Below are 23,717 nucleotides of genomic sequence, written 5' to 3'. Positions count from 1 at the left end.
ACGCTTCACTTTTTAAGCCTAATACTACATTCCTAAGCTGTGATGCCAAGAATTGAACACAGTACCGCAGCTGTGGTCTAACCAGTGCTTTGTACAGCTGTGGCATAATTTCACCCTCTTATATTGTAATGCTACAGATATAAGTATAACTTTTCAATGAGCTTTTTGAATCTTTTCTGTACATGTCCATGACCATTTAATGATATATGTACAGGGAAACAAGTCTATTTGGATCTCAAATGTTTCCTGCTTAACATTATAAGGAGTGTATTCTAAACACTCCTATAAAGATCGGTAGTGGATCACGTCACAATTGCTAATATTTAAATCAATTTCCCAGAAAATTGCACGTTCACTTAATTTATGAATATCTGGTCAAATTTCTTGCTTCCATCTCAACTGCTTAAATGCCGCCTATCTTTTTTGTCATCGTCAAACTTGGATGTGTGGCTCTCAATCCCATCAAGTAAGTCGTTAATAAAATCGGTGATTAGTTGAGGCCCCAAAAGTGATCAATCAGAGACACCACTCGTCATATTCTGCCAATTAATGTACCTGATCATCATCTGTTAAATTTTTCCCCTGTGGGCCACCAATTTCATAACCACGTCAATAATTTGCGTTCAATTACATGCGTTTCAAATTTAGTCCAATGTCCCATATGCGGGACTTTATCAAATGTCTTTTGCTCCATGACTACAAGCTAATAATATTTTGTGAACTGGGACTCATAAACCTCTTTGCTCCTCAACAGTTAATAGCTTACCATTATTGAGAAAATGCCCAGAACTATCTTAGTTGGTTCCAAAGTGGGTGGTGTCACACTTGCGTACAGGGAACTCGATTTGCCTTTGTTTTGCCGGCTTACTGTGTCTGTCTCTGTCCATTTGTTTACCTGCATTTCACAACTGCACTACGAGCAGACCATCTAACTTAGTGCGATCTTCAAAATACGATCTACAGTGCTCCATTGCTCCATCCAAGTCAGTCATAAATACGGTGAAAAGTTGATGATCTAATACAGATATCTGGGGGACGGCACTTGTCACATCTGACGCCGTTGCTAACGAGCTTGTCTTTTGTGGGTGGGTTAATATTTCTGAAGTGATGGTGGTCTGAGGCAGTCAGTCTGGATTTGTGGGTGAAATGTGATGTACAGGCTGGATTATGGACAAGTAAATTGAATATGTCGGAGATGCAATGATGCACTGCAGCGAATGAAAGTACTTTTGTGAGCTTTTGATTGCAAAACCTGGATAGCTCATTCGATAGAACATCAAACTTTTAATCTGAGGGTCCAGGGTTCAAATCCCTCTTCGGGCGCTGCTTTCAAATCGCGAAACTCAACTTTACATTTGCGCTTTGATCCTTTAACAAAGAAAATAACAGCAGGAGCTGGCCATTTAATGCCTGGAGCCTTTACTGCCATTTAATTAAATCATCGATCGATATCCGTTTGCATTCCTTTGCTGCAGATCCCTTAATACCTTTGGTTAACAAACATCTCTCAATCTCAAGTTTAAAATTGACAATTGGCCCAGCTTTAATCGCTGTTTGCGGAAGTATGTTTCAAATTTCTGTCACACAAACTTCTCTCCTGAAAGGCTTGGATCTAATGTTGAGGCTTTGGCCCCTACTCCCAGATGGGTCATTGATCAGAAATAGCTTCTCGCTATCTACACTAGCAGTTCCACTTAATATCGTGAATACTTGAATTAAATCACCACTTAAGCTTCTAAATCCCAGGGAAAAATACCCGAGTTTGTGCAATAGCCCGTTGTAATTTGTCCCTTGGACTCTATGTCTCCTTCTGGTAAATCTGCGCTTCACTTTTTAAGCCTAATACTACGTTCCGAAGCTGTGATGCCAAGAATTGAACACAGTACCGCAGCTGTGGTCTAACCAGTGCTTTGTATAACTGTGGCATAATTTCACCCTCTTATATTGTAATTCTACAGATAAATGTATCACTTTTCAATTAGCTTTTTGAATCTTTTCTTTACCTGTCCATGACCATTTAATGATATATGTACAGGGACACACGTCTATTTGGATCTCAAATGTTTCCTGCTTAACATTATAAGGAGTGTATTCTAAACACTCCTATAAAGATCGGTCGTGGATAAGGTCACACTTGCTAATATTTACATCAATTGACCAAAGAATTGCTCATTCACTTAATCTATGAATATCTGGTGAAATGCCTTGCTTCCATCTCAACTGCTTACAATGCCACCTATCTTTTTTATCATCGTCAAACTTGGATGTGTGGCTCTCAATCCCATCAAGTAAGTCGTTAATAAAATCGGTGATTAGTTAAGGCCCCAAAAGTGATCAATCAGAGACACCACTCGTCATATTCTGCCAATTAATGTACCTGGTCATCATCTGTTAAATTTGTCCCCTGTCGGCCACCAATTTCATAACCATGTCAATAATTTGCCTTCAATTACATGCGTTTCAAATTTAGCCCAATGTACCATATGCGGGACTTTATCAAATGTCTTTTGCTCCATGTCTACAAGCTAATAATAATTTGTGAACTGGGACTCTTAAACCTCTTTGCTCCTCAACAGTTAATAGCTTCCCATTATTTAGAAAATACCCAAAACTAGCTTACTTTGTTCCAAAGTGGGTGGTGTCACACTTGCGTACAGTGAACACGATTTGCCTTTGTTTTACCGGCTTACTGTCTCTGTCTATTTGTTTACCTTCTTTTACCAACTGCACTGCGAGCGGACCGTCTAACTTAGTGCGATCTTCAAAATACGATCTACAGTGCTCCATTCCTACATCCAAGTCAATCATAAATACGGTGAAAAGTTGATGATATAATACAGATATCTGGGGGGCGGCACTTGTCACACCTGACGCCGCTGCTAACGAGCATGTCTTTTGTGGGTGGGTTAATATTTCTGAAGTGATGGTGGCCTGAGGCAGTCAGTCTGGAGTTGTTGGAGAAATGTGCTGTACAGGATGGATTATGGACAAGTAAATTGAATTTGTCGGAGATGCAATGATGCACTGCAGCCAATGAAAGTTTTTTTGTGAGTTTTGGGTTGCAAGAGCCCGGATAGCTCAGTCGGCGGAACATCAGACTTTTAACCTGTGGGTCCAAAGTTCAATTCCCTGTTCGGGCGCTGCTTTCAGAATCGCGATAATCAACGTTACATTTGCGCTTTGATCCTTTAACGAAGAAAATAACAACAGGAGCAGGCCATTTAATAACTGGAGCCTTTTTGCCATTTAATTAAATCATCGATCGATATCTGTTTGCATTCCTTTGCTCCATATCCCTTAATACCTTTGCTTAACAAACATCTCTCAATCTCAAGTTTAAAATTGACAATAGGCCGAGCTTTAATTGCTGTTTGCGGAAGTGTGTTACAAATTTCTGCCACACAAACTTCTCTCCTGAAAGGCTTGGATCTAATGTTGAGGCTATGACCCCTACTCCCAGAGGGGTCAATCATCAGAAGTAGCTTCACGCTATCTACACTGGCAGTTCCACTTAATATCGTGAATACTTCAATCAAATCACCACTTAAGCTTCTAAATTCCAGGGAAAAAATCCCGAGTTTGTTCAATATCCCGTTGTAATTTCTCCCTTGGACTCTGTGTCTCCTTCTGTTAAATCTACGCTTCACTTTTTCAGCCTAATACTACATTCCTAGCTGTGATGCCAAGAATTGAACACAGTACCGCAGCTGTGGTCTAACCAGTGCTTTGTATAAATGTGGCATAATTTCACCCTCTTATATTGTAATCCTACAGATATAAGTATCACTTTTCAATTAGCTTTTTGAATCTTTTCTGTACCTGTCCATGACCATTTAATGATATATGTACAGGGACACAGGTCTCTTTGGATCGCAACTGTTTACAGCTTATTATTATAAGGAGTGTATTCTAAATACTCCGATAAAGATCGGAAATGGATCACGTCACACTTGCTAATATTTAAATCAATTTCCCAGAAAATTGCACATTCACTTATTCTATGAATATCTGGTCAAATTTCTTGCTTCCATTACTACTGCTTATAATGCCGCCTATCTTTTTTGTCATTGTCAAACTTGGATGTGTGGCTCTCAATCCCATCAAGTAAGTCGTTAATGAAATCGGTGATTAGTTGAGGCCCCTAAAGTGATCAATCAGAGCCACCACTCGTCATATTCTGCCAATTAATGTACCTGATCCTCATCTGTAAACGTTGTCTCCTGTCGTGCCACCAATTTCATAACCAGGTCAATAATGTGCCTTCAATTACATGCGTTTCAAATTTTTACTCTGTATCTAAGCCGTGCTGTACCTGCCCTGTGTATGTTTGATGGAAAAGTGCAGAGGGAGCTTTAATCTGTATCTTACCAATTCTGTACCTGGCGTGGGATTGTTTGATGGGACAATGTTGAGGGTGCTTTTCTCTCTATGTAATCCGTTCACTACCTGCCCTGGGAGTGTTTGATGGGAGAGTGTAGATGGAGCTTTAGTCTGTATGTAACCCGTGGTGTGCCTCCCCAGTGAGTGTTGGATCGGACAGTATTGAGGGCGCTTAACTCTGTATGTAACCCATGCTCTACCTGCCCTGGGAGTGTTTGATGTGACAGTGTAGAGTGAACTTTACTCTGTATCTAACCCGTGCTGTATCTGCCCTGGGAGTGTTTGATGGGATGTGTAGAGGCAGATTTAAACTGTAATAGACCGAGCTGTATCAGCCCTGGGAGTGTTTTATGGGACAGTGTAGACGGATCTTCACTCTGTATCTAAACCGTGCTCTACCTGCCCTGGGCGTGTTTGATGGGACAGTGTAGAGTCGGATTTACTCTGTAGCTAGCCCGTGCTGTACCTGCCCTGGGTTTGTGTAATGGGACGGTGTAGACGGAGCTTTACTTTATATCTAACACGTGCTGTACCTGCCCTGCGACTGTTTGCTGGGACAGTGCAGAGTGAGCTTTACTCTGTATCTAACCCGTGCTGTACCTGCACTGGGAATGTTTGATGGGGTAGGGTAAAGGGAGCTTTATTCTGTATCTAAGCCGTGCTGTACCTGCCCTGGGTGTGTTTGATGGAAAAGTGCAGAGGGAGCTTAATCTGTATCTTACCATTTCTGTACCTGGCCTGGGATTGTTTGATGGGACAGTGTTGAGGGAGCTTTACTCTGTATCAAACCCGTGCTTCCACTGCCCTGGGAGTGTTTGATGGGAAAGTGCAGAGGGAACTTTGCTCTGCATCTACCCTGTGCTGTACTGGCCATTGGAGTCTCTAATGTGACAGTGTAGACGGAGCTTTACTCTGTCTCCAACCTATGCTTTACCGTTCATGGGACTGTTTGATGGGACAGTTTACAGGGAGCTTTACTCTGTAACCAACCTGTGCTTCAAATGCTTTTTGAGTGTTTGATGGGACAGAGCAGAGCGGGTTTTACTCTGTATCTAATGTGTGCTGATCTGGCCATGGGAGTGTTTGACGGGACAGTGTAAGGGAGCTTTTCTCTATATCTAACCTGTGCTGCAACTTCCCTGGGTGTGTTTGACGATGCAGTTTAGAGGGAGCTTTACTGTGTAGCTGACCTGTGCTGTACCTGCTCTGGAAGTGTTTGATGGGACAGTGTAGAGGGAACTTTACTCTGAATCTGACCCGAGCTGTACCTGCACTGGGAGTTTTTGATGGGTCACTGTAGAGGGATGTTTACTCTGTATCTAACCCGTGCTGTATCTGCCCTGGGTGTTTGTGATGGGGCAAACTAGCTGGAGCTTTACTCTGTATCTAATCCGTGCTGTACCTTCCCTGGAATTGTTTGATGTGGCATTGTAAATGGAGCTTTACTCTGTATCTAAGCCGTGCTGTACCTGCCCTGGGTGTGCTTGATGGAAAAGTGCAGAAGGAGCTTTAATCTGCATCTTACCCCTTCTGTACCCGGCCTGGAATTGTTTGCTGGGACAGTGTTGAGGGAGTTTTACTTTCTATCTAACCCGTGCTGTACCTGCCATTGGAATTTTTGACGGGACAATGATGCGGGAGCTGTACTCTGTATCTAACACTTCTGTACATGAACTGGGAGTGTTTGATGGGACAGTGTAGAAGGAGCTTTATACCGTATCTAACCCTTCCTGCCCCTGCCCTGTGAGTGTTTGATGGTAGAGTGTAGAGGGAGCTTTACTCTGCATCTAACCCGTGCTGTAGCTGCTATGGGAGTGTGAGATGGGAGAGTGCAGTGGGATCAATACTCTGTATCAAATCCGTGCTGTGCCTCTCCTTGGAGTGTTTGATCGGACAGTGTAGAGGGTGCATTACTCCCTATGTAACATCTACTGCAGCAGCCCTGGCAGTGTTTGATGCGACACTGTTAAGGGAGCGTTACTCTATATCTAACCCTTGCTCTACCTGCCCTGGGAGTGTTTGATGGGACAAAGTAGAGGGAGTTTTACTCTGTATCTAACCGGTGCTGTATCTGCCCTGGTGTTTTTGATGGGGCAGCCTAGATGGAGATTTACTCTGTATGTAATCCGTGCTGTTCTAGCCCTGGAATTGTTGATGGGGCAGTGTAAAGGGAGCTTTACTCTGTATCTAAGCTGTGCTGTACCTGCCCTGGCAGTGTTTGATGTGACAGTGTAGAATGAGCTTTACTCTGTATCAAAACCGTTCTGACCCTGCTCTGTGAGTGAGTGATGGGAGAATGTAGATGGAGCATTAGTCTGTATCTAAACCGTGGTGTGCCTCCCCAGTGAGTGTTGGATCGGACAGTGTAGAGGGAGCTTAACTCTGTATATAATCCGTGCTATACCTGCCCTGGGAGTGTTTGATGTGACACTGTAGAGGGAACTTTACTCTGTGTCTAACCGTGCTCTACATGCCCTGGGAGTGTTTGATGGGACAGTGTAGGGGGAGCTTTATTCTGTATCTAACCCGTGCAGTACCTGCCCTGGGAGTGTTTGATGGGATGTGTGGAGGCAGGTTTACAGTGTATCTAACCCGTGCTGTATCTGCCCTGGGAGTGTTTTATGGGACAGTGTAGACGGATCTTTACTCTGTATCTAACCTGTGCTGTACCTGCCCTGGGAATGTTTGATGGAGCTTTACTCTGTATCTAACCTGTGCTTTACCAGCCATTGGAGTGTCTGCTCCGACACTGTTGATGGACCTTTACTCTCTCTCTAACCTATGCTTTACCGGCTATGGGATTGTTTAATGGGACAGTCCACAGAGAGCTTTACTTTGTAACCAACCTGTGCTGTACCTGCCCTGGGTGTGTTTGACGGGGCTGTGTATACGGAGTTGTACACTGTATCTAGCCTGTGCTGTACAGAGGAGCAATTTAAACTCAAATGCTTTCTATTCCACACGCCTCAAATTCCTGAGAATTAAACTCAGAGACAGTGTTTCCATTGGCCAATCCTGTTATTAAAAAATTCCTTCTGCACACCCCGCAATGTTTTTTCTCTTTCTTCATACCATTGTAATTGCATTTTTTTACGTTCACGCTTCTAGTTTCTAAATGCTGATGTACAGAGGGTTCTGGTGGTCCTTGCACCTGAATCACAAAAACTTGGCGTGCAGGTACAGCAAGTGCTTAGAAAGACAAATGGAATGTTGGCTTTTATTGAAAGCGGGATGGAGTATAAACTTGGGAAGTGTTGCACAACTGTACAGGGCGTTGGTGAGACCGCACCTTGTGTACTGCGTACAGTTTTGGCCTCCTGATTTAAGGAGTGATATACTTGTATTGGAAGCAGATCAGAGAATGTTAACTAGGATAATTGCTGAGATGAAGCGGTTGTCTTATGAAGCAAGGTTGAGCAGGTTGGGCCTATATTCATTGGAGTTCAGAAGAATGAGAGGTGATCTTATTGAAACATATAAGATTCGGATGGGGCTGGAAAGGGCAGATGCAGGGAGGATATTTCCCCATGTGTGTTAATCTAGCACTAGGGGGCAGAGTTTCAGGATAAGGGGTCGCCCATTTAAAGCTGAGATGAGGAGGAAATTCTTCACTCAGAGGGTCGTGAATCTTTGGAATTCTCCACCCCAGAGGGCTGATGAGTTGGTGCCATTGAATATTTTCAAGGCGGAGATGGACATAAATTTGAGCTACAGGGGAGTCAAGAGTTATGGGGAGCGGGCGGGAAATTGACGTCGAGGCCAAGATCAGATCAGCCATGATCTTAGTAAATGGTGGGGCAGGCTCGATGGGCCAAATGGCCTGCTCCTGCTCCTAGTTATTTTGTTCTTATGCTCTTATGTATGAAAGGGGTTAACTGAAGCTGTTTGTTCATTGAATGTAATTAATGTCAGTCTCCACGGGTTACCTGAAACTGTTTGTTCAATGACTGTAATTAATGTCAGGCTCCATGGGTTAATTGAAGCTGTTTGTTCAGTGACTGTAATTAATGTCAGTGTCAATGGACATTATTGTATCAGTGCAGGGTTTCCCTCTTCTATTAATAAGGGGCTCCTTTCATGTGTTATCCCATAGTGTCAGTGAGAGCATCACCTCTGGCACTGACAGGACTCAGTGCACTTCTCCACAGAGAGGGAGTCGGAATCTGAGAACAGTAGATTGGAATGTTGCAATAATGGATTGGAATCTAACAACAGTGGATAGGAATGTTACAATAATGGACAGGAGTATATCCTGGGTGTTTGATTATCTTTCTGAAAATTCTGATTATCTCACATTGGAAGAGCGGATCTATTACGCACTCTTGACTATTCAATGCTTTTACTATCCCGTCCTTGCTGCTGTTGGTGTTCCTGGTAAGTTTCTATATCTAGCTATTCTATTAACGAGGTTGTACTATATTACTGTTCTTGTCAATTCCTCGCCCCTCCTTGCTGCTGTTGTTGGTCCTGGTAAGTCTCCGTATCCAACAATTAACTCTGCAAACCTTTCCTAACTGTATTACTGTTCTTGTCATTTACTCTCCCCTCTTTGCTGGTATTGGTATCCCTGTTATATTTCTATATTTAGTAATTAGATTTGTAAACCACTTTTCACTGGATTACTGTGTTTGTCATTTACATCTTGGGAAGACCAAAGCCATTGTCTTCGGTCCTCATCACAAAATCCATTATCTATCGACTCAGTCCTCCACCCTGGCAAATGTCTGAGGCTGAACCAGACTGGTCACAACCTCGTCGTTCTCTTTGAACGTGAGCTGATCTCCGACCTCATATACTGTGAATCACCAGGACTGCCTACTACCCCCTCCATAATATCTCCCATCTCCACCCTGCCTCAGCCCTTCCACTGCATAAACCCCCATCTGTGCCTTTGTTAAATCCAGACTCGACAATTACAATGCGCCCCTGGCCGGCCTCCCAGTTACAAGCCTCCATAAACTAGAGCTCATCCAAAACTCTGCTGCCCATATCCTAACTCGCACAAGACCCGTTCGCCCATCACCTCTGTACTCACTGACCTACATTGGCTCCCGATCCGGCAACACCTCGATTTTAATATTCTCATCCTTGTGTTCAAATCCCTCCATGTCCTCACCCGTCCAGTTAGTCCCATTCCCCGGCGCTTTTCCAAAAGTCCTGCAAATTGCTCCCCTTATATATTTATCCAATTCCCCTTTTCAAGTTAATGTATTTCCCACTGTACCTCTCCCAGTCCTTCTGTCTCTATTTTACTTTCTGTTTTCTCTCTCTCTCTCTATCCCTCTTCTCTGTCTGTCTCTTGCTCATAGAATCATACAGTGATACAGCACAGATGGAGCCCATTCCGTTCATCGTGTCTGTGCCATCACTTTGAAAGTGCTCTCTAATTAGTCCTACTCTTTAGCCAGAGCCCTGTAAAAATTCCCCTTCAACTTATTATCCAATTCCCTGTCTAAAGTTACTATGGAATCTGCATCCACCACGTTCTCAGACAGAGCATTCCAGAACACAACAACCCACTGCATAAAGAAAATGCTCCATCTCTCGTCTGGTTCTTTTGACAAATATAATAAATCTGAGTCCTCTGCTTGCCCAACATTTTGCCACTAGAAACAGACTTACCTACTTTATCGAAATACAAATTGCTTTTAAACATCCATATTTAATCTCCCCTTGTGGAAAAGGACAATGATACAGTATAATGTCTCCAGGTGGGAAAGACCAATTGTAGTAAGCTGAGATATGATTTAGCAAAAATGGACTGGGAACAGCTGCTTGAAGGGAAATCGGTTTCAGAGCAGCGAGAAGCTTTCAAGGAGGAGATAGTGAGGGTTCAGAGCAAATATGTTCCCACAACTAAAAAGGGTGGAACATCCAAATCTTAAACCATCTGAATGTCAAGGAACATACCGTGTAGGATAAGGGAAAAAAGGTAAGCTTTTAACAGATACCGAGAGTTCAATACTTCAGAAAACCTGGAGGGGTATAGAAAGTGCAGGGGTGAAGTTAAAAAGTAAATTGGGAAAGCAAAGGCAGGGCATGAAAAATATTGGCAAGTCAAATCAATGGAAACCAAAATATGTTTTATAAATACATAAAGTGCAAGAGGATAATTAAGGAAATAATAGGGCTTAGTAGAGGCCAAAATGTTAAGCTGTGTGTGGAGCTGGATGACGTGGATATGACTCTTAATAAATAATTTGTGCCTGTCTTCACAGAAGAGAGGGATGATGCAAAAAATTGTACTTAAGGAGGAGTGTGTAATATTAGCTTAGATAAATATAGTGAGAGAGGAAATGTTAAGGTGTTTACCAACTTTGAAAGTAGATAATTCACGAGGCCCAGAGGAAGAGTACCCCAGATGTTAAGAGAGGCAAGGGGGTAAATGTGTACAGTATTGGTCTCCTTTCCTAAGGAAGGATACAGTTGCCATCGAAGGAGTGCAATGAAGGTGCGCCAGAGTGGTTCCTGGAATGGGGGGATTGTCCTATGAGGAGAGATTGAGTAGATTAGCCCCACATTATCAAGAGTTTAGCAGAATGAAAGGTGATCTCTTTGAAACATAAAAAATATTTACATGACTTGACAGGGTGGATGCAGGGAGGACGTTCCCCCTGACTGGGGAGTCTAGAACCAGGGGTCATCGTCTAAGAATAAGAGGTCGGCCATTTAGGGCTGAAATGAGGAGACATTTCTTCACACCAAGAGTGGTGAATCTGTGGAATTCTCTACCACAGAGGGCTGTGGAGGCTCAGTCATTGAGTATATTCAAGGCAAAAATCGATAGGTTTTTGAATATTAAGGGAATCAAGGGATATGTGGATAGTGCAGGAAAGTGGAGATGAAGCAGAAGATCACCTATGATATTATTGAATGGTGGAGGAGGCTCGAACGGCCAAATGGCCTACTCCTGCCCCTACTTATGTTTTCTTATGTTCTTGAGAGGCCAAGGGGTTAAGTGTTTAGCAGGCAATGTACACCTAATCAAGAGTGCAGAACCACAGCCATTGACACAGAATCAGTCACACAGGCCTTTAAAAGAGGACAGGACAAGTCACACAGGCTCTTTGAAGAGACAGAAAAAGACACACGTGCTTTTTAAAGAGACAGAACCAGTTAAAAGGGCTTTTTAAAGAGACACGAGCAGTAAGACAGGGTTTTTAAAAGATAAACGACAAGACACACAGGTTTTTTAAAGGGACAGAACCAGTCATGCGGGCTTTTTCATCTGACAGGAACAGTCACACAGGCCTTTTAAAGAGACAGGAACAGTCAAGCAGTCTATTGAAAGAGACAGGACCCGTCACACAGGCTTATTAAAGAGACAGAACCATACACACAGGCTTATTAAAGTGACAGGACAAGTTACACGGACTTATTAAAGAGATAGAACCAGTCACACAGGCTTTTTCATCAGACAGGAACAGTCACACAGGCTAATTAAAGAGACAGGACCAGTCACACAGTCTATTGAAAGAGGCAGGACCAGTCACACAGGGTAATTAAAGAGACAGACCCAATCACACAGGCTTTTTAAAGTGACAGGACCAATCACACTGGCTTTATAAAGAGAAAGGACCATGCACATAGTATTTTAAAGAGATAGGACCAGTCACACAGGCTTTTTAAATAGACAGGACCAGTCACAGGCTTTTTAAAGAGACAGGACAAGACACACAGGCATTTTAAGGAAACAAGTCTAGGCACAAAGGCCTTTTAAAGAGACAGGACCAGTCATATAGGCTTTATAAAGAGACAGGACCAGTCACACAGGCCTTTTAAAGAGACAGAACAAGTCACACAGGCCTTTTAAAGAGACAGCACCTGTCACACAGGCTTTTTAAAGAGACGGGACCAGTCACACAGGCTTTTTAAAGAGAGAAGACCAGACACACAGGCATTTTAAGGAGACAAGTCTAGGCACAAAGGCCTTTAAAGAGACAGAACCAATCACATAGGTTTTTGAAAGAGACAGGACCAATCGCACAGGCTTTCTATGGAGACAAGTCCAGACACAAGTTTATGAAGAGTCAGGATCTATCACACAGACATTTCAAAGAGACAGAAACAGTCATATTGGCTTTGTAAAGTGACAGGACCAGTCACACACATTTGAATGAGACATGAACAGTCACACAGGCTTTGTAAAGTGACAGGACCAGTCACACAGGTTTTTTAAAGGCGGGACATAGAAACATAGAAACAAAGACGATTGGAGCAGGAGTAGGCCATTCAGCCCCTCGAGCCTGCTTCGCCATTCAATGAGATCATGGCTGATCATCCAAATTCAGTACCCGGTCCCTGCTTTCTCCCCACACCCCTTGATCCCTTTAGCCTTAAGAAATATATCCAACTCTTTCTTGAATATATTTAATGAATTGGCCTCTGCTGCCTTCTATGGTAGAGAATTCCACAGGTTCACCACTCTCTGGGTGAAGAAATTCCTCCTCATCTCAGTATTAAATGGCTTACCCCTTATCCTTAGACTGTGACCCCTGGTTCTGAAATCACCGACCATCGGGAACATCCTCTCTGCATCTAGTCTGTCCAGTCCCGACAGAATTTTATAAGTTTCAGTCAGATCCCCTCTCATTCATCTAAACTCCAACGGGTATAAGCCCAATCGACCGCATCTCTCCTCATACGTCATTCCTGTCATTCCACGTATCAGCCTGGTGAATCTTCGCTGCACTCCCTCCATGGCAAGAACATCCTTTTCAGATAAGGCGACCAAACCTGCACACAATACTCAAGGTGTGGTCTCACCAAGGCCCTGTACAACTGTAGCAAGACATCCTTGTTCCTGTACACGAACCCTCTCGCTACGAAAGCCAACCTTCCTTTGCCTTCTTAACCGCCTGCTGCACCTGCATGCTTACCTTCAGCGACTGGTGCACAAGGACACCCAGGTCTCGTTTCACTTCCCCTTCTCCCAATCTATTGCCATTCAGATAATAATCTGCCTTCCAGTTTTTGACACCAAAGTGGATAACCTTGCATTTATCCACGTTATATTGCATCTGCCATACTTCTGCCCAATCACCCAACCTGTCGAATTCATACTGGAGTTTCTCGGCATCCTCCTCACAGCCGACATGCACAGCCAGCTTTGTATCGGCTGCAAACTTGGCGATATTACATCTAATTCCCTCGTCTAATTCATTAATATATATTGTGAATAGCTGGGGTCCTAGGACCGATCCCTGCGGTACCCCACTAGTCACTGCCTGCCACTCAGAAAAAGGCCTGTTTATTCCAACACTTTGCTTTCTGTCTGCCAACCAGTTCTCTATCCAAGTCAATAACTTGCCCCCAATCCCATGTGCCTTAACTTTACACGCTAATCTCTTATGCGGGACCTTATCGAAAGCCTTCTGAAAGTCCAAATACACCACATCCACTGGTTCTCCTTTATCTATTCTACCAACTACATCCTCAAAAATATCCAGTAGATTAGTCAAGCCCGATTTACCCTTTGTAAATCCATGTTGACTTTGTCCGATCCTGTCACCGTTTCCCAAGTGTTCTGCTATTGCATATTTTATAAAGGACTCTAGCATTTTCCCCACTACCGATGTCAGGCTGACAGGTCTGTAATTCGCCGTTTTCTCTCTACCATCATTTTGGAATAGTGGAGTAACATTATCTACTCTCCAATCCATGGGTACTTTTCCAGATTCTATCAAATGTTGGAAGATGACCAGCAATGCATCTACTATTTCTAGGGCATCTTCCTTAAGGACCCTAGGATGTAGGTTATCAGGCCCTGGGGATTTATCGACCTTCAATCCCGTCAATTTCCCTAACACCATTTCCCTACAAATGCTGATTTCTTGTAGCTCAGTACCAGTCACATATGCGTATTAAAGAGACAGGAAGAGCCACACCGGCTTTTAAAAGAGACAAGACCTGTCACACCGGCTTCTTCACCAGTCAGGACATGTCAATACGTGTGATTGAAAGAGACAGGAACAGTCACACTGGCTTCTTAACTAGTCAGGACATGTCAATCCGAGCGATTGAAAGAGACAGGCCGAGTCAGGCTTTTTCTGGAGACAGCACCAGTCACACAGCCTTTTTAAAGAGACAGGATCAGTCACACAGGCGTTTCAAAGAGACAAAAGCTGATAAACTGGCTCTGAAACCGATAGAAACAGTCACAGCGTCATTTTATAAAGACAGGACTTGACACAGCCACGTTTTAAGGAGACAGGACCGGACACACAGACTTTTTAAACATAAGAACATAAGAAATGGTAGCAGGAGTAGGACATTCGGCTCTTTGAGCCTGCTCTGCCATTCAATGTGTTGATGGCTAATCTTCTGCCTCAAGTCCATTCACCGGCCCTAATGCCATATCCCTTGATATAACAACTAATCAGAAATGTATAGACTTCTGTTTGTAATATACCCAATGACTGAGCCTCCACAGCCCTCTGAGACAGAGAATTCCAAAGATTCATCACCCTCTGTTTGAAGACATGTCTTCTCATCTCAGTCCTGAATGGCCTACCCTTTATCCTGAGGCTGTGGCCCCTGGTTCTAGACTCCCCAGCTAAGTGACACATTCTCCCAGCATCCACCCTATCAAGCCCCGTAATAATTTTGTGTGCTTCAATGCGATCCCCTCTCATTCTTCTGAATTCAAGAGAATATAGGCCGAGTTTACTCAATCTCTTCTCATACGAATGTCCCACCATCCCAGGATTCAATCTCCTGAACCTTCGTTGCACTCCCTCTGTGGCATGTATATCCTTCCTTAGGTAAGGAGACCAAAATTGTACACAGTACTCCAGGTGTGGTCTCACCAAGGCCCTATATAACTGGAGTAAGACTTCGTTACTCCTGTACTCCAATCCTCTTGTAAAGAATGCCAGCATATCTTTGCCTTCCTAATGGCTTATTGCACCTGAGCATTCACTTTCAGTGACTCAGGTACAAGAACACCCTGATCCCGTTGAGCATCTGAATTTCCCACTCTTTCACCATTTAGGAAATACTCTGCCTTTCTGTTTTTTTTACCAAAGCGGATAACTTCACATTTATCAGCTTAAAGTGACAGGGCCAGTGAAACATGTTTTTTCAAGAGGGAGGACCAGGCACACGTTCTTTTAAAAGAGGCAGGAACAGTCAAACTGGCTATTTAAAGTGACAGGTCAATCACACATGATTTTTATAGAGACAGGACTTTTCACACAGGCTCTTTAATCAGTCTGGACCTGTCACACAGCCTTTTCCAAGAGACAGGAGAATTCACACAGACTATTTAAGGAGACAGGACTAATCACACAGGCTTATTAAAGGGACAGGATCTATGACACTTGCTATTAAAATAGACATGCCCAGTCAGACAGGCTCTTTATGGAGACAGCACCCGTCACACCAGCGATTTCCAGAGACAAGACCAGTCACACAGGCATTTGAAATACATAGAAAGAGTAACACCGTCATTTTATAGAGTCGGGACCTGACACACCCGCGTTTTAAAGAGACAGGACCAGTGAAACATGCTTTTTATAGTGACAGGACCAGTCACAGCGGCAATTAAATGATACAGGCCCAGTCGGAAGTGCTTCTGAACGAGACAGGACCAGGCACATTGTCCTTTTAAGGAGACAGAAGCTGCTACACTGGCATTTTAGAGAGTCAGGGCCAGTGACACAAGCTTTATAAAGAGACAGGAACAGTCACCCGAGCTTATTTAACTGACAGGACCAGCCACACAGGATTATTAAACCGAAACGTCCAGTCGCACAGGATTATAATCAGAAAGGACCAGTTACATAGGCTTTTTAATCAGAAATGACCTGTCACACAGGCTTAGTAAAGAGACAAGACCAGTCGCACAGTCTTTTGAACGATACTTGACAAGTCACACAGGCTTATTAAAGAGACAGGAACAATCACACAGGCTTATTAAAGAGACAGCACCAGTCACACAGGCTTATTAAAGAGAAAGGCCCAGTCACACAGGCTTATTAAAGAGACAGCACCAGTCACACAGGCTTATTAAAGAGACAGAACCAGACATACAGGCTTATTAATGAGACAGGACCAGACACACAGGCTTATTAAAGAGACAGCACCAGTCACACAGGCTTATTAAAGAGACAGGACCAGTCACACAGGCTTATTAAAGAGTCAGGACCAGACAAAAACAGGCGTATTCAATAGACAGAACCAGTCACACAGGCTTATTAAAGAGACAGGACCAGTCACACAGGCTTATTAAAGAGACAGAACCAGTAACACAGGCTTAATAAAGAGACAGAACCAGTCATACAGCCTTATTATAGAGGCAGGACCAGTCACACAGTCTTTTTAAAGAGACAGGACCAGTCACACAGGCTTATTAACGAGGCAGGACCAGTCACACAGGCTTATTTAAGAGGCAGAACCAGTCATACAGGCTTATTAAAGAGGCAGGACCAGTCACACTGTCTTTTTAAAGAGACAGGACCAGCCACACAGGCTTATTAAAGAGGCAGGATCAGTCACACAGGCTTATTAACGAGGCAGGACCAGTCATACAGGCTTATTAAAAAGGCAGGACGAGCCATACAGTCCTTCTAATGAAACAGGACCTGCCACACAGGCTTTTTAATGAGGCAGGACCGGTCAAAGAGGCTTATTAAAGAGACAGGAACTTTAAATTGACGGGCCTGTCACACAGCGTATTAAAATTGACTGGACCATTCTCACAGGCTTTTTAAAGAGGCAGGAACTTTAAATTGACCAGACCTGTCACACAGGCACTTTGACGAGGAAGGACCAGTCACACAGGCTTTCTAAAGAGACAGGCAATTTAACATGACTGGACCAGTCAGACAGGCGCTTTAAAGGGACAGGACATGTCACACAGGGTGTTAAAAGAGGCAGGACGTTTCAATAATTGACATTGAATGAGACAGGCCAGGTCAGAGAGGCTTTTTGTGGAGCCAGCACCAGTCACACAGCCTTTTTAAAAAGACAGGAAAAGTGACAAAGTTATTTTAAAGAGACAAGACCAGTGAAAAATGCTTTTAAAAGAGACGAGACCAGTGAAAAATGCGTTTTCAAGTGACAGGACCAGTCACACAGGCTTTTTAAAGAGACAGGAACAGTCACACATAATTTTAAAGAGACAGGACCAGTGAAAAATGCTTTTTAAAGAGGCAGGACCAGTCACACAGGCTTTTTAAAGAGACAGGACCAGTCACACAAGCTTTTTATAGAGACAGGACCAGTGACACAGGCTTTTTAAGGAGGCAGGACGAGTCACACAGGCTTTTTAAAAAAACGGGACCACTCACACAAGCTTCTTCAATGACAGGACCAGTTAGACATTGGCCCAGAAATTCGGGTCGGGGTCTTCCCGCGGGTGCAGGTCCCCGACCTACACTTACCTAGCGCGCCGGCAGTTGACCTCTTGGCCTGCGTGGAATTCCTCTCTGAGGCCTGTACCAGAGGCCGGCGCGCTGTGCTGGCGTATCCCTGGGGCGTAGTTAGTGCGAAGCGTCCGCGGGATCACGTGAGCAACAGGCAGCCAATCGGAGCAGTCAATGCTCCATTCATAAGTCTTGACAGATAGACCTGTCAAAACGTATAAATTCTGAGGCTGTAAAACTGTACTTTACCATCAAATAAATTTAAAAAGAACATCACACTTTGTAAATAAACTATAAATGACATTAAATAACTATTTTAAACAAAAATTTAAATTAAAAAAAAAATAATTTAATAAAAAAATGGGGCAAAAAGTAAACTTAACTTGCTTTAAAATATTTCAAAGTAAAAAACCTGTGGAAAAAATGTTTTAATTTTAAATAATTGACCGCTTACCTTTGAAAATGAAGTCCTTACGGCTGCTTTCCACATTTGTAAAATGTACAGACTTACCCGCACGTTAAAACCAGAAAAAAAAAGGAAGATCAACGTGCGCGCGCAGACTCAAACGTCGCAAGGGAACTGCCTCTGAACCCTTTGGTTCAGAGGAGAGGAAATGCCGGTTTTCCATGCATGCGCTGTGCATGCTGAAATCCGGCACTTCCAACGGGCCCACACATAAGTACCCCGTCCGTACTCACGCGTTGTGACCGGAATTAATGGGCCATTCTGTTTAAAATGACAGAACAGTCACAACGGCTTTTTATCGAAAAAGTGCCAGACACACAGGCATTTTAAAGAGACAGGACCTATCACACCTGCTATTAAATGATACAGGACCAGTCACACAGGTGTCTTCATTGACAGGACCAGTCACACAAGCTTCTTCATTGACAGGACCAGTCACACATACTGCTTAAAATGACAGGATCAGAAACAACGGCTTTTTAACGAGACAGGACCAGGCAGACAGGCTTTTTAAATAGTCAAGGCCTATCACAACCGCCTTTATAAAGAGACAGGACCATTCACAAAGGCTTTTTAAATAGTCAGGACCTATCACAACCGCTTTATAAAGAAACAGGACCAGGCACATAGGCTTTATAAATACTCAGGACCTATCACAACCGCTTTATAAAGAGACAGGACCATTCACACAGGCTTTTTTAGGAGACAGGAACAGACGTGTATGATTTTTTTTTACCGATACATGACCATTCACAAATGCTATTAAAAGAGGCAGGACCAGTCAATTATTTGGGGGAAATTTAATCTTCATATAGACTGGTCAAATCAAATTGGCTAAGGTTGTCTGGAGGACGAGTACATGGAATGCATTTGGGAAAGTTTCCTAGAACAATACGTCATGGAATCAACCAGGAACAGGTGATTTTAGATCTTGTATTGGGTAATGAGACAGGGTTAGTTAGCAATCTCATAGTAACGGATCCGCTGGGCAGACTGATCATAATATGATAGAATGACACGTTAATTATAAGAGTGACTTGCCTAAGTCCGAAACTAGAGCCTTATACATATATAAAGCCAATTACATAGGTATGAGGGGCGAGTTGGCTAAGGCAGATTGGAAAAATAGATTAAAAGGTATGACGGAAGATAAGCAGTGGCTAACATTTAAAGAAATATTTAATAATTCTGAGCAAAACTACAATCCTTTGAGAAACAAAAGCTCCACGTGTAAAGTGATCCAACCGTGGAGAACTAAAGAAGTTGTGGATAGCAATAGATTGAAAGATGAAGCTTATAATGTTGCAAATAATAATAGTAAGCCTGACGATTGGGAGATTTTCACAAATCAGCAAAGGCTGACCAAAAAAATTATACTAAGGGAAAAAAATAGAATATAAGAGAAAACTAGCAAGAAATATAAAAGCAGATGGTAAGAGTTTGTAAAAGTATGTATAAAGGAAAAGAGTAGCAAAAGTAAACGTTGGTCTCTTAGAGGCTGAGACAGGAGGAATTATTATGGGGAATAAGGAAATCGCAGAAACGTTAAAAAATATTTTGCATCTGTCTCCACAGTAGAAGACACAAAAAACTACCAAAAATGTTGGGGAACCAAGGGTCTAATGAGGCTGAGGAACTTAAGGTAATTAATGTATGTAGAGGAAATGCACGAGAAAAACTTATGGAACTAAAAGCCGACAAGTCCACTCGACTGGACGGCCTACATCCTAGGGTTCTAAAGGAGGTGGCTGAAGAGATAGTGGATGCATTGGCTATAATCTTCCAAAATTCCCTAGATTCTGGAATGGTCTCAGCGGATTTGAAGGTCACAAATGTATCACCGCTAAATAAGAAAGGAGGGAGAGAAAAAACTGGGATCTACAGGCAAGTTAGCCTGACATCAGTTGTCGGGAAAATGCTGGAATCCATTGTTAAGGAAGTGGTATCAAGTCACTTAGAAAATCATTTCATGTTTAGGCCGAGTCAGCATGTTTTCATGAAAGGGAAATCGTGTTTGACAAATTTATTAGAGTTTTTTGAAGAAGTAACTCTCACGGTAGATAAAGCAGAACCATTGGATGTAGCATACCTGGATTTCCAAAAGGCATTATATATGGTGCCACATTAAAGGTTATTACACAAGATTAAGGCTCATGGGGTTCGGGGTAATATAGTAGCATGGTAGAGGATTGGTTAATGGACAGAAAACAGAAAGCAGGGATAAACAGATCTTTTTCAGGTTGGCAGGCTGTAACTGGAGGGGTGCCGCAAGGATCAGTATTGTGGCCTCAGCTATTTAAAATCTATATTAATGACTTAGATGAAGGGACCAAGTGTTAAGTATCCAAGTTTGCTGATGATACCAAGCTAGGTGGGACAGTAAGCTGTGAGGAGTACACAAGGAGTCTGCAAAGGGAAAAAGATAGACTAAGTGAGTGTACAGTAAGTTGGCAGATGGAGTATAATATAGGGAAATCTGAGGTTATTCACTTTGGTAGGAAGAATAGAAAAACAGAATATGTTTTAAATGGTGACTAACTTTCAAATGTTGGTGTTCAGATAGATTTGCGTGTCCTCGTGCAAGAAACACAGAACGCAGGTGCAGCAAGCAATAAGAAAGACCAATGGCATGTTGATCTTTCTTGCAAGGGGGTTGGAGTACAAGCATAAGGAAGTCTTGCAATTGTACGTGGACTTCGTGAGACCACACCTGGAGTAATGTGCACAGTTTTGGACTCCTTATCTAACCAAGGATTTACTTGCCCTCGGGGCGGTTCAACAAAGGGTCACTATCTTGATTCCTGGGATGAGAGGGCTGTCCTATGAGGAGAGATTGCGTAGAAGGGGAGGCTGGTGGCATAGTGGTAATGTAACTAGACTAGTAAGCCAGCGGCTCATTCCAATGCTCTGAAAATATGGGTTCAATTCCCACCACGACAGCTGGTGGAATTTAAGTTCAATTCAATTTAATTCTGGAATTAAATGTTAGTCTTAGTAATGGCGACCATAATACCATTGTCGATTGTTGCAAAAACCCATCTGGTTAACTAATGTCCTTTAGGGAAAGAAATCTGCCATCCTTACCTGGTCTGGTCTACATGTGACTCCAGAACCACAGCAATGTGGTTGAATCTTAATGGTCTACCAAGCTACTCAGTTATAAACAACTGCTACAAAAAACAATAAGAATTAAACCGGACAGACCACCTGGCATCGGAAGCGACAACGGCAAACCCAGCCCTGTTGACCCTGCAAAGTCCTCCTTGCCAACATCTGGGGGCTTGGGCCAAAATTGGGAGAGCTGTCCCACAGACTAGTCAAGCAACAGCCTGACATAGATCATAATTACCGAATCATACCTTACAACAAATGCCCCAGACACCACCATTACCATCCCTGGCTATGTCCTGTCCCACTGGCAGGACAGACCCACCAGAGTTGGTGGCACCGTGGTATACAGTGGGGAGGGAGTAGCCCTGGGAGTCCTCAACATTGATTCAGGACCCCATGAGGTCTCATGGCATCAAGTCAAGTATGGGCAAGGAAACCTCCTGCTAATTACCACCTACCGCCCTCCCTCAGCTGAGGAATCAGTACTCCTTCATGTTGAGCACCAATTGGAAGAAGCACTGAGAGTAGCTAGGGCACAACATGTCCTCTGGGTGGGGGACTTCAATGTCCATTACCAAGAGTGGCTCGGTTGCAACACAACTGGCCGAGACCTAAAGGACACAGCTGCCAGACTGGGTCGGCGCCAGGTGGTGAGGGAAAAACCTACTTGTTCTCGTCCTCACCAATCTACCTGTTGCAGATGCATCTGTCCATGAACAGCATTGTCGGAACTGATCACCGCACAGTCCTTGTGGAGACGTAGTCCTGTCTTCATGTTGAGGATACCCTCCACCGTGTTCTGTGGCACTACCACCGTGCTAAGTGGGCAACTCAAAACTGGGCATCCATGAGGCGCTGTGGGCCATCAGCAGTAGCAGAATTGTATTCAAGTACAATCTGTAACCTCATGGCCCGGCATATCCCTCACTCTACCATTACCATCAAGCCGGGAGATCAACCCTGGTTTAACGAAGTGTGCAGGAGAGCATGCCGGGAAAAGCACCAGGCATACAGAAAAATGAGGTGTCAACCTGGTGAGGCTACAACACAGAACTACTTACATGCCAAACAACGGAAGCAACATGCGATAGACAGAGCTAAGCGATCTCACAAGCATCGGATCAAATCAAAGCTCTGCAGTCCTGCCACATCCAGTCGTGAGTTGTGGTGGACAATTAAACAGTTAACAGGAGGAGGAGGCTCCAAAAATATCCCCATCCTCAATGATGGTGGAGCCCAGCACGTGAGTGCAAAAGACAAGGCTGAAGCATTTGCAACTATCTTCAGCCAGAAGTGCCGAGTGGATGATCGATCTCGGCCTCCTCCTGAGGTCCCCTGCATCACAGATGCCAGTCTTCAGCCCATTCAATTCACTCCACGTGATGTCAAGAAACGGCTGAAGACACTGGATACTGCAAAGGCTATGGGCACTGAAAGCATTCCGGCAATAGCACTGAAGACATGTGCTGCTGAACTAGCTGCGCCCCTAGCCAAGCTGTTGCAGTATAGCTACAACACTGGCATCTACCCGGCAATGTGGAAAATTGCCCAAGTGTAACCTGTCCTCAAAAAGAAGGACAAATCCGACCCAGCCAATTACCGTCCCATCAGTCGAATCTCAATCATCAGCAAAGTGATGGAAGGTGTCGTCGACACTGCTATCAAGCGGCACTTACTTAGCAATAACCTGCTAACTGACGCCCAGTTTGGGTTCTGCCAGGGCCACTCAGCTCCTGACCTCATTACAGCCTTGGTCCGAACATGGACAGAAGTTCTGAACTCAAGAGGTGAGGTGAGGGTGGCTGCCCTTGACATCAAGGCAGCATTTGATCGAGAGTGGCATCAAGGAGCCCTAGCAAAACTGAAGTCAATGGGAATCAAGGGGAAAACTCTCCATTGGTTGGAATCATACCTAGCACAAAGGAAGTTGCCTGTAGTTGTTGGAGGTCATTCATCTCAATCACATGACATCACTGCAGGAGTTCCTCAGGGCAGTGTCCTAGGCCCAACCATCTTCAGCTGTTTCATCAATGACCTTCCCTCTATCATAAGGTCAGAAGTGGGGATGTTCGCTGATGATTGCACGCTTTTCAGCACCATTCGAGACTCGTCAGATACTGATGCAGTCCGTGTCCATATGCAGCAAGACCTGTACAACATTCAGACTTGGGCTGACAAGTGGCAAGTAACATTCGCACCACACAAGTGCCAGGGAATGACCATCTCCAACAAGAGAGGCTCTAAACATCTCCCCTCGACATTACCATCGCTGAATCCCCCACTATCAACATCCTGGGGGTTACCATTGATCAGAAACTGAACTAGAACAGCCATATAAATAATGTGGATACAAGAGCAGGCCAGAGGCTGGTAATTCTGCGGCGAGTGTCTCA

The 23,717-nt window shown here is 43.7% G+C and overlaps 1 pseudogene; it reads left to right on the top strand.

Moving 5' to 3' along the window:
* Positions 1-22,171: 22,171 nt before the first annotated feature.
* On the top strand, positions 22,172-23,249 carry LOC147087106 (uncharacterized; annotated as a pseudogene).
* The last annotated feature ends 468 nt before the right edge of the window (positions 23,250-23,717 follow it).

This window comes from Somniosus microcephalus, unplaced genomic scaffold (assembly GCF_052327205.1).
Source record: "Somniosus microcephalus isolate GS21.2 unplaced genomic scaffold, FLI_Smic_1.0 unresolved_chr6, whole genome shotgun sequence".
NCBI lineage: Eukaryota > Metazoa > Chordata > Chondrichthyes > Squaliformes > Somniosidae > Somniosus > Somniosus microcephalus.
The sequence above is the reverse complement of the archived record's forward strand: the minus strand, read 5'-3'. Positions and strand labels throughout refer to the sequence as shown.